The sequence below is a fragment of the Monodon monoceros genome, unplaced genomic scaffold (assembly GCF_005190385.1).
Source record: "Monodon monoceros isolate NGI ecotype Baffin Bay Population unplaced genomic scaffold, NGI_Narwhal_1 Super_Scaffold_6, whole genome shotgun sequence".
Lineage (NCBI taxonomy): Eukaryota > Metazoa > Chordata > Mammalia > Artiodactyla > Monodontidae > Monodon > Monodon monoceros.
Window position 1 is genome coordinate 53509236 of NW_021703783.1, and position 15232 is coordinate 53524467.

Genomic DNA, 15232 nt, shown 5'->3' on the forward strand with positions numbered 1-15232 from the left:
GATGATCCTGGTTAGGATCGTAGAGATGAGTGCAGCTTTTTAATCTTTTTTTTTTTTTTTTTTTTGAAGAGAGAGCAGTTACTTGGGCAAATATGTATGAGGCACCTGAAGCCAAGTTTGTATCACTTACAGGAAATGTAGATTCTGATGGTGCTAATTCAGCCATGGATAACCTCTTCATGGTAGGATGGTTGGAAAGAAAGGGTATTTATCTAGTACCTGAGTTGCATAATTATATATCCTGCAAGGTGCCCTGCCTTAGTGTCCTACTTCACCATTCAGAGGTGTTTTCCCAATTAAGATCCCACTTGGCCACATTAACAGAAAAGTGTGTTCTATCTTCTTTAAACACCTCTTCCTCTGAAGTTCAAAGAATCCAAGGATACTTACTCAGTCCAGAGTATCTATCCTATTTACTCTCACTTCATCCTGAAACTGGACAGCCCAGACAACTCAAGAAAATGACCTGTTCATCATAGCTGTTACTACTATTGCTAAGCCTCAGCCCTTCTCAGGGAGAGGCCAATATACTGTACCTTTCACCAGCCTGGAGACAGTTGTTGCTGAAGCATGTGGGAAGCCCTGTCAGGGAGAATAGATTTTATTCTCTGTTGCAGGATGCTGATTGCTTGGTGACCCATGATTGACCTCTCATTGGGTTTTACACTGGGACTCCCTCTCTTCCAGCCCCAGAATATGGATGTCGGTCTTCCAATGAAGAAAGCTCCTTCCAAAGTACTCTTATTCCCTAGTCTTGCCCACCCCTGACCTCCAGCAGTCTAGAAGGTCTTCCTCTTAGTGGAGCTCCCAGCCTTATCCAGGCAGGCTGCATTAAAATGTGGCTATGATAGAGAGAAGGCAAGGCCTGGATCACCCAGAGAGAAAAAAAAACTGAATCATCTTTCAGAAGCTGCTGAGGTGAGAATGGGGTTGACAAAGACAAGAGGGACTACGAAAGAAACACTCATAAAGCCTGTATTAATATGCCAAAAATAATATGTATTATTCTGTTTTATCATATTAATCATGTTTTTATTCTTTGTATTTTATGACAGTTAGCATCTTGGGGACCTTGTTGGCTGGGGAGAGACTGCCCCTCCCAGGACTAGCTAATTCCTAGAGATAGTAAATAATTTGCCTGAACATACATTTCATATGCAAACCGACCAGTTGAGAGCCCATACTTCTGACTACCTCTTTTATCTAACTCTCACACATTGAGCCAATACTTCTCCTGCCCTAAATCACCCCAGGTCCAGGGACCAAACAACTAGAGACCACTCCTATAGCCCAGAGCCCATTGAAATTATTCAAACTAACATAGGCAAAACATTTTCAGACATAAATCATACCAATGTTTTCTTAGGTCAGTCTCCCAAGGCAATAGAAATAAAAGCAAAAATAAACAAATGGGACCTAATCAAACTTATAAGCTTTAGCACAGCAAAGGAAACCATAAACAAAACGAAATGACAACCTACGGACTGGGAGAAAATATTTGCAAATGATGGAACCAACAAGGGCTTAATTTCCAAAATATACAAACGGCTTAGTTACAATTCAGTAACAAAAAAACAAACAACCCAGTCGAAAAATGGACAGAAGACCTAAACAGACATTTCTCCAAAGAAGACATACAGATGGCCGATGGGCACATGAAAAGATGCTCATCACCACTAACTATTAGAGAAATGCAAGTCAGAACTACAGTGAAATACCACCTCACACCAGTCAGAATGGCCATCATTAAAAATTCTACAAATAATAAATGCTGGAGAGGGCGTGGAGAAAAGGGAACCCTCCTGCACTCTTGGTGGGAATGTAAATTGGTGCAGCCACTATGGAAAACAGGTTGGAGGTTCCTCAAAAAACTAAAAATAGAGTTGCCATATGATCCAGCAACCCCACTCCTGGGGATATACCAAGACAAAATTCAAAAAGATACATGCACCCCTATGTAAATAGCAGCACTATTTAAAATAGTCAAGACATGGAAAGAACCTAAATGTCCATTGACAGATGAATGGATAAAGAACATGTGATAAATATATATCACACACACACAATGGAATATTAGCCATTAAAAAGAATGAAATAATGCCATTTGCAGCAACATGGATGGACCTAGAGATTATCATACTAAACCAAGTAAGTCAGAGAAACACAAATATATGATTCACTTACATGTGGAATCTAAAAAATGATACAAATGAACTTATCTAGGAAACAGAAACTAACAGACACAGGAAACAAACTTATGTTTACCAAAGGGAAAAGGTAGGGGGGGGGAGGAATATATTAGGAGGTTGGGATTAACATGTACACAACAAGGACCTACTATATAGCACAGGAAACTCAATATTCTGTAATAACCTAAATGGAAAAAAAATAGATATATGTATAACTGAATCAATTTGCTGTACGCCTGAAACTAACACATTATAAATCAACCATGCTCCAATATAAAATTTAAAATAATAAATTTTTTTTGAAAAAGAAGGAAAAACAGCAGCAACAACAACAGCAACAAATAAATGGACACCTGAATTCCATGATTTAAAGAGGAGAGAAATTGGTAAGGAGAAACAAAGATGAGTGGAACATAATTTCAAGAAATGAGGCAATGGAAACTTCATTCACCAAGAATTTCTTTTTTTTTTTGGCTGCACCATGCGTCTTGCAGGATCGTAGTTCCCCGACCAGGGATCAAACCTGGCCCCCCGGCAGTGGAAGTGCAGAGTCCTAACCACTGGTCCGCCAGGGAATTCCCCCACCAAGAATTTCTAATCATAAAAAGTAGTTAGTTACTCTTGCTGTATCTCAGGAATTCTTAATTGCTGACTTCCCCCCTCCCTATATTTATTTATAGATATATAATGGAATTCTTTTTAAAAATTGGAACTCCTATTTATTGTTGTAAATGTTAAAGTCACACTATGATATGAATGCTTCACTTTTCTAAGTTAAGAATTTACAGCTCCAGGGCTTCCCTGGTGGCTCAGTGGTTAAGAATCCTCCTGCCAATGCAGGGCACATGAGTTCGAGCCCTGGTCCGGGAAGATCCCACTTGCCGCGGAGGAACTAAGCCCGCGTGCCACAGCTACAGAAGCCTGCACGCCACAACTACTGAAGCCCGCTCGTCTCGAGTCCGTGCTCCGCAATGAAGAGTAGCCCCCTTTCGCCACCACTAGAGAAAGCCCATACGCAGCAATGAAGACCCAACGCAGCCAAAAATAAAATAAATTTATTTTTTTAAAAAAAATTTACATGGGCTTCCCTGGTGGCGCAGTGGTTGAGAGTCTGCCTGCCAATGCAGGGGACGCGGGTTCGTGCCCCGGTCTGGGAAGATTCCACATGCCACGGAGCAGCTGGGCCCGTGAGCCATGGCCGCTGAGCCTGCGCGTCCGGAGCCTGTGTCCCGCAACGGGAGAGGCTACAACAGTGAAAGGCCCGCGTACAGCAAGAAAAAAAAAAAAAAAAAATTTACAGCTCCAGCTCAGACCCTTTTTTCTAAAGCTGAAAGATCACAGGACCCAGCTGCCTACCAGACACATCGACTTGGGATTTCAAACACAACATATTAAAAATTGGACTTATCTCCTACCCACCCTGTCCTCCTCTAAGTTTATTCACTGTCCTGTATTCCCCATAATTGGCCTGCCAGAAACCAAAAAATCGAGGTAGCTTTCCCCCTCTACCTTGCATCTCCCCATCCAAGCAATCCAAAAATTCCCCTGGTTCTGATCCTTTGAATATCTGTCTTATCTGTCTGCTGTTCTCTGTACCTCCTGACTGCTCCTATCTTGATCTTTCATTATTTCTCTTGTAGATTGTAACAGCAATTTCTCAAAGAATTATTTGCAGTCCACGGTCCTCCTAAGAGATCATGAATTGAAAAAAAAAAAAATTAAAACTTTTTCCCCCCATTTTTATGGGCTAATGATGCATGACTCCATATATTTTCATTTGTATATACAACAAAGGATTAATTGTGAATAACCACTTACATGAGTTACTAAGAATTACTGAAATTTTGTATTAATAAGCTAAAATTAGCACACGAATAGGATTTACCGATTAAACTATACCCTATAAAGAAGTCTGGCAGAATGCAATGTTATTGTACATCAATAGTTGGAATTACCCTAATTTTCAGAAAGGATGCCTTATCATTGTCATGGTTTTCAGTTCCTGCTTTTTAACTATAATTTCCCATAAATGTAGATTTATATCATAGTGCTTTAGGTTTATAGCTACCCTTAAAGACATATATTCATTTTGATTCAAATATTAATCATTCACAACCCTAATGATAAAGTAGATGTATATATAATCCCATCAAACTTTGGTTTAAAAAAAATGATACTTCATCCTAAAGACTCAGTACTTGTTTCTCAGGAAAGCGGCAACAGTAGGGTAAGGTATCTTATGGGATCGTTTCTTTCCCCTGCAAAGTAGACCACAGTCAAAAGAGTTTGAAGATCATGGTCTTTATTACTATCTTGGCTTTTAACTCCTGCCTTCCTCCTCCAAACACACACACATTATCACTTTAGTCTGTACTACCAAGAAGGGATCTCTTTTGCACACAAAGTATAATTATTTTGGACTTCCCTGGTCCAGTGGTTAAGACTCCATGTTCCCAATGCAGGAGGCATGGGTTCGAATCCTGGTCAGGGAACTAAGATCCCGCATGCCACGTGGCACTGCCAAAACAAACAAGCAAGCAAACAAACAAAATATAATTGTTTCATATCTCTTGCTCAGAATATTTCAGTTTCAACATTACCTTCAGCAATGATTATTAACACATTTAGGTGTTTTCCCCTTTAAGAATAAGTAAATAATAAAGCTTTTGACATTCTTCTGAGAAAAACATACATATACACATACACACAATAAAATCTTATACAACTTCAGAGGTTTTGCAACACCCCTGAAGCCCAACCACAGATCTAGGAATTCCTCACCCAGCCTATACAATTTACAAATTGAATCTCCTTTGAATAGCATAAAAGGTCTTTTGCCTACCTAGCCAAACTCTTTACTTCCACTCCCCACTTCAAAAGGAATTTCCAGAACATACTATGTTCTCTCTTATACCTTTTTTTAAAAATAATCTTTTAACTTTAGAATAGTTTGAGATTTACATAAAAATTGCTAAGATAGTACATATAGTTTCTGTATTCCCCAAACCCACTTTCCCCTATTTTTAACATCTTACCTCAGCGTAGTACATTTGTTACAATTAATGAACCAATATCTAAAAGTTATTAGTAAATAAAGTTCATACTTTATTCAGATTTCCTTAGTTTTTACCAAATGTCCTTTTTCTGTTCTAGGATCCTATCTAGAGTACCACATTACATTTAGTTGCTAGGTCCTTTTGGCTCCTTCTAGCTCTAATAGTTTCTCAGACTTTGCTTGTTTTTGATGACCTTGACAGTTTTGAGGGGCACTGATGGGGTATTTTGTAGAATGATGCTTAACTGGGATTTGTCTGATGTTTTTCTCATGACTAGGCAAGGATTATGTGTTTTGGGGAGGGAGACCACAGATACCATTTTCATCACATGGTATCTAGGATACATACTATCAACATAACTTATTACTGTTGATATTAACCTTGATCCACTGGCTGAAGTAGCATTTGTCAGGTTTCTCTGCAGTAAAATTACTCTTTTTGCTCCTTTCCATGCTATATTCTTGGGAAGAAAGTCACTATGCACAGCCCACATTTAAGGGGTGGTTAGTTACACTCCACTTTCTTGAGGGCAGAGTATCTACATAAATTTTTTGGAATACTTTGGCATGGGAGATTTGTCTATTCTCCCTTTCCTTTGTTTTTTTCTTTTTTTTTCTCTCCATACACCCGTCTGTAATTTTTAATTAGAATTAACTATCAAAGACACTGCACCTTTGAAGCCTTTGAGCATAACAGTGTTTAACAGTGGCTTTATTAGGTGAATGCTTGAAAGTATTCAACATGAAATTCAATTTACTTCACATGTTTGCAAACACATTATTAGCAATTCTTAAATATTTCAAATCAACTAATTTGAAGTACAGAAGGCTTGTTCTCAAATAACTCTTCTGAGGTGACACGAAGACTGAAAGAAGCCTATGACTTGAGTCCAGGTCTCTAACCAACAATCACTATATCATCACTGGTGAACTCATATGAGGGAACTTCAAGGTTGAGAGGTGCAAACCCCTTCCTGATCCTGCCAGATGCATCATAGTGTGACCCACGGCAAGGGCAATAATAACCACCAAAATCTCCTGCGTTTGCAATGGGTACACAACCAAGATGAGTGCAAACACCTATCAAGACAAACCATTCAGGTTTCTTTACTCGTTCTAAATCATGCTGTGAGTCCCTCAACTGAAGTCCTTCAACTGCAGCTTTCTGGTCAGTTTCCTTCTTGGTTCTGTGGCGCACAAACGGGTTGGCCTCTCCATTTGAAAGCCATGTTCTTGCCCTCTGGAATATCGGGTAACTTGATTCCGGTTTTGGACATGGCCAACACATCAGCAGAAGCACTCATGCTGGAAACGAACTGAGAAACGACATTCTTGGCAGCATACGCGACACCCACGGTAGTTGTTGCAGTTACCAAATAGGAGAAGCCTTTTGTAGCCTCACTGCTCTCTTTTGAAGACTTTGTACTATCTAACACTTGAGCATGATGATAGTCAGAGAAGTCAGGCACTTTGACGTTCGTATGGGAATAACGAAGAGAGGCAGGGACATTGAGGTCCACGGAGGCGACAAAAAGCTGGCCTGCGTGGCCTGGCCACTCAGCGACTCCCAGCACAGGAAGGACTGCTTCACGTCCAGCACTGGCGACTCCGAGGTGGCGGGCACCGTGGCCTGCACTAGTGGCCGACAGGACGGGCGCAAAAGGGCCCCGAGCGGGTGGCGACCAACAACATGGTGACAGCAGCTCCCTCCCTTTCCTTTGTTTTTAAAATTGTTTTACCTCCATCTGAAATGATGAAATAACAAAACACTCCCAGAATTTCCATGGCTAAACACACAATTTACTTCTTGTTCATGCCATAATCATCTATCATAGTTCAGCAAGTGGTTCTGTTCCACACAGTCACTCAGGCACCTGGGCTGACAGAGGTTTTACCAACAGGTAGCTAAACCTTCTGACACATACAACTTCACCAGCTGCCAAGGCAGATAGAAAAGTACTGGAGTGTTTTGCACTAGCACTTAAATGTTACAGTTTAGAAGTGACTCATCGTTTCTACCCATAGCTCATTGGCCAGAATTAGTTACATAGCTCTTCCTAAATTCAAGGGAGTAGGGAAGTATAATCCTCCCCTCTGCCTGGAAGGAAGAGAACCAGACATGGGAAGTTCCTATCACAAGTCTCCTACCCCAATTGCCCACCAAACAAAATCCTATTCTCCCTCCAATTCTCATCCAGCTGAAATGCTGTGAAGCCTTCACTGTCTCTTCCCCACTGAGTTCAGGTCCCCTCTGTGCTCTCTGTGCTCCATCAGCCCTCTGTGCAGACCAACAATAAAGCAACTATATATTGGATTGTAATTGTTGGCTTGCATGTCCTGTAGAGGAAAACAGTCATGCCTTTTCACCTTGGTATCCTCAGCATTAACATGGTGCCTCTAACATAGAAAGTATTCAATCAATCAACTTTTATTATTTATTGAATTAGTTAATAGACAAATTCCTAAACCTACAACCAAATGTACACAGAACCTTCTTCCATAATACAATTATTCATGTATAATTTCTTGACAATTGAAGTAGAAATTTTTTTCCCTTACTATAGTGAAGCGTTGAATAATACCTTCAAAAATTTTTACATATATTGGCATGAGGAATCCTGTGTCTCAAACATATTGTCTTATTTCTAATTTATTCCAGAGGCCTGAGTTAACTCTTTATAAAAAAATGATTCTTTCTTTAAAATTCTAGGTTACCTTTTTGTAATTGTTTTCTCATGTTGCAGAAGCACATCCTTATGTAGTTTGTAGTTGTTTTTTATTTGTAAGTTTGTATTATTTCCTTGCATCATTTGTAATATCAAAACACTGTGTTTTTTTTGGTTTTTTTTTTTTTAACACTGTTTTAACACAGGTAGTCAAGAGAGAAGAATAACACCTTAATTGAAGGTGGAATGCATTTTTTATACAGGGAATTTACCAATTTTGTTGAATGTCTACACTATACACATGAGTGTGCTTCTTTCTGAGACCGCAGAGGAGAAATCTTAAAGGAGCATAAGTCCTCAAAGAGCTCATCATGATGAATATGAGGACAATATGACAGCAAACCACAGAATAGACAATAAAGGCATAGATTACATGTGATTGACATATGTGTGTTATAAACTCTGAGTCCTCTGAGTTCAGGGTTGGCATGCTCTGGATGCAAAGTAGGTTGGAGGGGAGAAAAACTGGACATAAGGAGACTACTTAGAAAGCCATGTCAGTAGTCCTGTCACAAAATTCAGACCTAAACTAGATTTCACATACCAGAGTACATTGAGGATATTTGACTTGCAGTGAATTGAATTTCTTACATGAGGAAGATATTTTAAGTATAGTTTTTCTGTATTTAGGTTTATTTTATTCCCATTATTTTTCACAAAAATTAGTAGTCATGTGTGTATGTATATGTGTGTCTGTAAACTTTTCCAATTTAGAAGATAGTATTCTTATGAGGAAACTGAAAATTATCTTAAGTTCCTAGATGTTAAAACATCCATTCATTTTTTTTTAGCAGGTTAGAGTTTACCATTCTATATTTGTATAGTATTTCTAATTTACTAAGTTACTCTTTAATTGAAAATCATTATGAATCGGCAAAGAAACTATTTTCCAAAATAAATGTGTAAGGCACTGTTAACTAGCCCTCATCATCTTTGGGTCAGGTCATTGTGAGACCTGTGTGTAAATGGTGCTATGTTTGTGAGTTCAGTTCCTTTCTGACTGAGTTGGAAATAGACCACTCCTATGCCAGCAAACCAGCCACTTCACAGAGGTATGATATTGACCTGAGATGGGGGACTGGGGTGAGAAAATGTGTGGCTGCATCTTAAACAACTTAGAGTGATGTCAAAGGAAGAACAGCACCATCTTCAATTAAATGTGTACATATAAATTGTTGTTAATAAGAAGTTAAGCATATTATCTTATTTGCTTGCTAAGGGTAGCAATAAAATGTTTCTTTGTCGAGAGGGGGGAAAATACAACCCAAATACATGACCTTATTCCCCTATTTGCAACAATTTCTTCTCTCCTCTCCCAACATTTTGTGATGTTACCAGAGCTAATGTACAGATTGAAATCATTGTTTTCTAGTTCAATGAAAGAAGTTTAATGATTATGCAGTTGCACTGGCACAAATAAAAAGATCAAACAAACCTGAAACCCAAAAGTCATACTTAATAGAGAAATGAAATCAGAATACTCTTCTGGAAAGAGGAAACTAAAGTGGGAGCATTTTCATCTCTTTGTAAACAAGACTGTTTTAACACATGTTTGAAAAGTCAGTTACCTATTTCATTATAATTTCTCAATGATGAATGCCCAATTGTGTAAACTGAGAAAGGATTTTGTAACCTGACCGATTGTGGGAAGGGAAATATTTGTTCATAATGTGAAAAGGGGCAGGAAAAAAAAAAAAAAGGGGGAAGTGAAGTGAGGTCCAGCCTAAATTCTGATTGCATAATGATAACAGAAGTAATAGTACAAAGGAAGTATTCACAAAGAAATCAAAAGCTTGCCACAATTATCAGTTGTTCACATATCAAGAATATTGATTTTTAAATAGTCTCTTAACTGTTCCATGGCATTGCCTGGTGTTAGATCAACCTCTTAGAGAAAAATCACACTTTTAAAATAAATACATAAAATGGGTTTGCACAGCTATATTGGGAGCTAAAATCAGACAAGAAGTAGACAAAGGAGTTATAGTGTGTCAAAGGGTGAGAATTGGGTCGCAGTAGAATTTCTTCCCATTCACTTCAACTTTTACAAGGTAATGTGGTAAACTGAAAAGACCGTGGAACTGACCTGAATCCAAATCCCAGCTCTTCCACTCACTAGCTATATGTCTTTGAGCAAGAGACTTTTCTTCTCTGGGACATATATTTTTTCATCTGTAAAATAGATATAATACCTACCTTTAAGACCCCTGTAAGAATTATAAGTAATGTTTATTAAGTGGTTAACACTTCATAAGCATTTGATAAACAAAAGCTAGTATTATTTACCTTTCCTTTTCCCCTGTATCTCGAACTGGTCTGGATAATCTCTAATCCTGATTATTCAAACCTCCTAAATATCTCTGAAACCCTCCCAGTTCTCTCTGTAACGCACCCCCACCTTTGTCTGCCATCTGGATTCCTCGCCAGTTTTCTAGCAGCAGTCCCTGAATCCAATCTAGAGTGTTTTGTTTTGTTAAGATTTTGATCCAATTACTCTCCAGTTTAATACTCATGAATAGTTTCCCATTGTCTTTGGGATTAAGCGCTAAATCTCACAGTTTTGGGGATTAAGCTTCCAGGTCTGGTCCTGCTCACCCCTCCAACTTTCTCTTTGCCACCAGATATCCTAACATTTCTTTCATTGTCTACATAGTACACTGAGGAAACAGCAGGAATGAAGACAGAGAAGAGAGTGAGTACGTGGCAAGTATCAGGAATGGTAAAATCTCCTCTATGACTAGCAGTAAAGTACATGGCAGATTACTAGGCTAGTATTATTTTTTAGGCTTAATGCTCAATTGATGGGTCAGTAACTTGTGGCTCTGTGCTAGAGCACAGTAACTAGAGACTCTTACAGCACAGTATTGCTACCGTAGTAGAAATAATTTCTCTTGTGTATGTTAAATAGTATTATTTTTTCTTGTTATGAACCAATTACCTGACTCAAAACACAAAAACAGCAAGACCATAGAGAAAATTAAGTAAAAGTTAGATGATTTCTGGAGTTTGGATGGTGTCAGGGAACACAGGAAATTATCTTGTTTGATCTATTTTGCAAAGAGTGGGAACTTAAATTACAGGGATATCGAGAGCTAAAAGAAGAGAAAGTGGTCACTAATCCTTGAGGAAAAAAATTCAGTGGTCTGGATTAGGCAAACCCAAACCATTTACCATTTTTCAATGACCCATATACCTGAGGGGCCAACAAAATGCCACCTTTGGATTGGGGTCAAGCACTGCTCCTAAGTCAGGGAGTGTCCCCACAGGGAGCCACTCTGACCTGTGGCCAGGCTGCTGGACTTGCTGGGAGCAGCTGTGTGCTGGTCCTGTTTCACAAGGCTGTTACACGCTACATTAGTTGAAGAAGAATTTACTCCACCTTAACCTTTCAACATGTGGGCTCCCCTAGAGAGCCCTGCGGTGTTCCCCGCCACAGCCCTCCCAACTGCCCCACCCCTCCAAATTCTCCTAGCAGCCATGCTGCCACAGCAGATATGAGACTAGGTCCTCTGCACCCCTGAGCCAAACTACACAAGGACGGCATCAGCTGGAGAATGCAGTGAGTGCAGCTGCCCTGACCATGGTCTCCCAGGGTCCATAATGGCTTCAAGAAAATGGCACTGCTTCACTAACAAGTGATTATTTATACCTTTTGACAAAACTCATGCCAATGCCTCTTTTCATTAATACAGACAATTTTGATTTACCAGTGTCAGTACAAACACTGCACAAACACTCACAGATGAGTATAATTTGATGGTGTAATTTGGTTGTATTTCTATTAAGTTTTTTGGTTTCCTTGGAGTTAATAATTGCCTTACTTTTCTGTTTGCTTAGTTTTCCATGTGTTTATTCATGTATTAATTCATTACCCAAAGTCTCAGCCAGAGTTGTCAAACTCCCTTCCATAGGTTCAGACATTCCAGGCCATCTCTTCTGGTTTTCCCCAGGGAGTCCACAGGGACACTTCTCCCTTCATCTCTATAATTTCTCTTCTCCTCTTTCCTGTATTAGAACCCTGTTTCCTAGAACCCACATCTTCTATCTTATTTGCTCCTTTTACTTTTTATTTATTTATTTATTTTTTTGGCAGCACTGCACAGCTTGTGGGATCTTAGTTCCCCAACCAGGGATTGAACCCGGGCCCCAACAATGAATGCACCAAGTCCTAAGCACTGGATTTCCAGGGAATTCCCAAGAATACATCATTTTGTAATTTCTAGAGACATATGCCTTTTTATAGTACAATTTTTTTTAAGTGGCAAAAAGAACATGTTATTAACAGACCCAAATATCCTTAGTTTCTCTGTAATAAGAAGTCAAAAGCAGATAACCTTAACCTATGTTTGGCAATTAATGTTTCAGTATTTTCTCTTATTTGGAAATTATCTAGATATTCAATGAATATCCATCATTTACAGTTAGGGTTACAAAAAGATTTTGGAAACTATTTTTAAGCAGACATATTTTATAGAACATAATGATTGTTGCAAAATTCATTTACAAACTTTTCTCCCACTTACATCCATTTAATTCATGTGTTCTTAACAATTATTCTTGAGTTGCCATGAAAATTTCATGAGATATGAAAAGTTAACCATCATTTTAAGTTATTTTTGTTGTTGACAAACTAGGCAAGTAGCAAAAATCACAGAAGCAAAGAACCCAAACATTTAAACATGGCTTTTTTTCCCCTACCACATTGACATACATTAAGAAAATCGTTTTTATTGTAACTTTATTTCCTTAGGTTAAATTTATGATTTTATAATCTCAGGCATCTAGTAGAGATAACATAAACTTATTTGACTAGTCTTAATTTATATAAGTGCCTGTATTTTCTTTAAGCCAATTAAATAGAGCTCTTTCACAAGATTTTAGGAATACTATCCAGAGGGAAAAAAATATCACATATACATAACATACATATATAGATGTACATGGACACATAGACAGATGCAAACAGAGATCTTATAGATTTCATTTAAAAATTTTAGCCACATATCAGGTACAGTAGTGCAAAACTCACTAGCTTATAAAAGAATGGTTGGGGGCTTCCCTGGTGGCACAGTGGTTGAGAGTCCGCCTGCCGTTGCAGGGGACACGGGTTCGTGCCCTGGTCCGGGAAGATCCCACATGCCGCGGAGCAGCTGGGCTCGTGAGCCACGGCCGCTGAGCCTGCGTGTCCGGAGCCTGTGCTCCGCAACAGTGAGAGGTCCGCATACCGCAAAAAAAAAAAAAAAAAAAGAATAGTTGGATCTAAATGGTGTTTCTGGCAGATTGAACAAGTTTACCTGCTCAGCTGGCTGAAGCTTTTACCAATATTTGTGGAAAAGACTTTTAAGGATTTTACTTTTCTTTAATACATGATCTTATGGAGGCTGTGGACAAAATTTGGGGCAAGGGAGCTTATGGAAATGTAAAATAGCAGTTTGTTTTTAAAACTCTCTTTTTTTTTTTTTCCAGTCCCATGGTTGCTTTAGCCAACAATTATCTTTATTTTTTTATTTTTAATAAATTTATTTATTTATTTATTTTTGGCTGCATTGGGTCTTTGTTGCTGTGCGCGGGCTTTCTCTAGTTGCAGCTAGCGGGGGCTACTCTTCGTTGAGGTGCGCGGGCTTCTCATTGTGGTGGCTTCTCTTGTTGCGGAGCATGGCCTCTAGGCTTTCGTAGTTGTGGCACGTGGGCTCAGTAGTTGTGGCTCACGGGCTCTAGACCACAGGCTCAGTAGTTGTGGCGCACAGGCTTAGTTGCTCGTGGCATGTGGGATCTTCCTGGACCAGGGCTCGAACCTTTGTCCCTTGCATTGGCAGGTGGATTCTTAACCATTGTCCCACCAGGGAGGTTCCAACAATTATCTCTTTGGATGTTTACATTTCAAAGATATGGTAAGATCAATATTTCCAAGGGACTGAGAAAGGATTGTAGGTTTTATCTAAGAAGGAACTGGGGCATATTTGCCTACTATCAGAAATCTAGGATAATTACTGTAATGTTTCTCTTCTTTAACAATAAGATAGGATAGTTCAGTGATTTTTTTTTTTTTTTTTTTTGTAGTGCTGGCCCAAAATACGGGGAAGGTCTGGACCTGGTGGGGTCTACTTACAGAGTAAGGGACAATAAATCAACTCTTCCTGTGTATTTTCTGATCCTTCAAAGCTATTTCCTGGCTATCAATATTTACGTAAGTTGTACACCTGCTTGAGTGCCACCTGCACTTCTTGACGTTTGTTCTCTGATCTTCCCCTCCTAATCTTGTTAACGAAGTGTTTTGTTTTTTCTCACACTAGCCAAGGTATTCCTCTGTGTCTCTCTTCTTTCTTCCTTCCTTGCTTCCTTTCTTTCTTTTTCTTCCTTCCTTCCTTCTCTCCTTCCTTCTTTCCTTCCTTCCTTCCTTCCTTCCTTCCTTCCTTCCTTCCCTCCTTCCTTCCTTTCTTCAATCTGATCTTCCCATAGGTACCAGTAGGACATCTGTTTAAGATGAGGGCTCTTTTAAAAATCCTTTCAGATGTAAAAGTCCAAATCTTTAATATACCTATTTCAATTGTGACTTCAAATCAGTAAATTTTTTTTTTTTTCTTTTTTGCGGTACGCAGGCCTCTCACTGTTGTGGCCTCTCCCATTGTGGAGCACAGGCTCCGGACGCGCAGGCTCAGCGGCCATGGCTCACGGGCCCAGCCGCTCCGCGGCATGTGGGATCCTCCCGGACCAGGGCACGAACCCGTGTCCCCTGCATCAGCAGGCGGACTCTCAACCACTGCACCACTAGGGAAGCCATCTTTTATGTCTTAAAACCAATTTCAAGGCTTAACCATGGACACAAAAGGTGTCCCCTAAGAAATGTAACCCTCTCAAGATGCAGAGCCACTCCAGAGGTAGCCTAAGAAAGCAAAGACCTTCATCGTCACAGGTGTCAGAGAAACATCTATCTCCCACAAAGTGAGACACCTGAAATCACTGACCTACTTATCTGTGTTACCAGAAAGGGGATACTGGGATGAGAATTTTTCCCTCACAAACAAGGCAATGAAGGTAGAGGCGATAAAGGCCCCTTATGGACTGAGACCCTTTATTAAGACAAACTCCCCTGAGAGCCAGCATGGTTCGACAAAGAGAATGTTGCCTGTCACTTCATGTCTTAGCTGGCTGACTAACTGCTGATGCAAGGCTGACAGACAGTCTGCACCCCCAAAGTGACAGAAACCAGAGGGCATATTCTCACCGGTTACAAAGCCAAGTTCTCAGTACATAAAATGAGA

General features: G+C 39.5%; 1 protein-coding gene and 1 pseudogene across 1 annotated transcript in view; one reads left to right on the forward strand and one right to left on the reverse strand.

Annotated features, from left to right (window-relative positions):
• CPSF6 (cleavage and polyadenylation specific factor 6) overlaps window positions 1-15232 on the forward strand; it is a 76806-nt gene that overhangs the window by 60146 nt on the left and 1428 nt on the right. The window lies entirely within an intron of this gene.
• LOC114886176 lies at window positions 6143-7981 on the reverse strand (annotated as a pseudogene).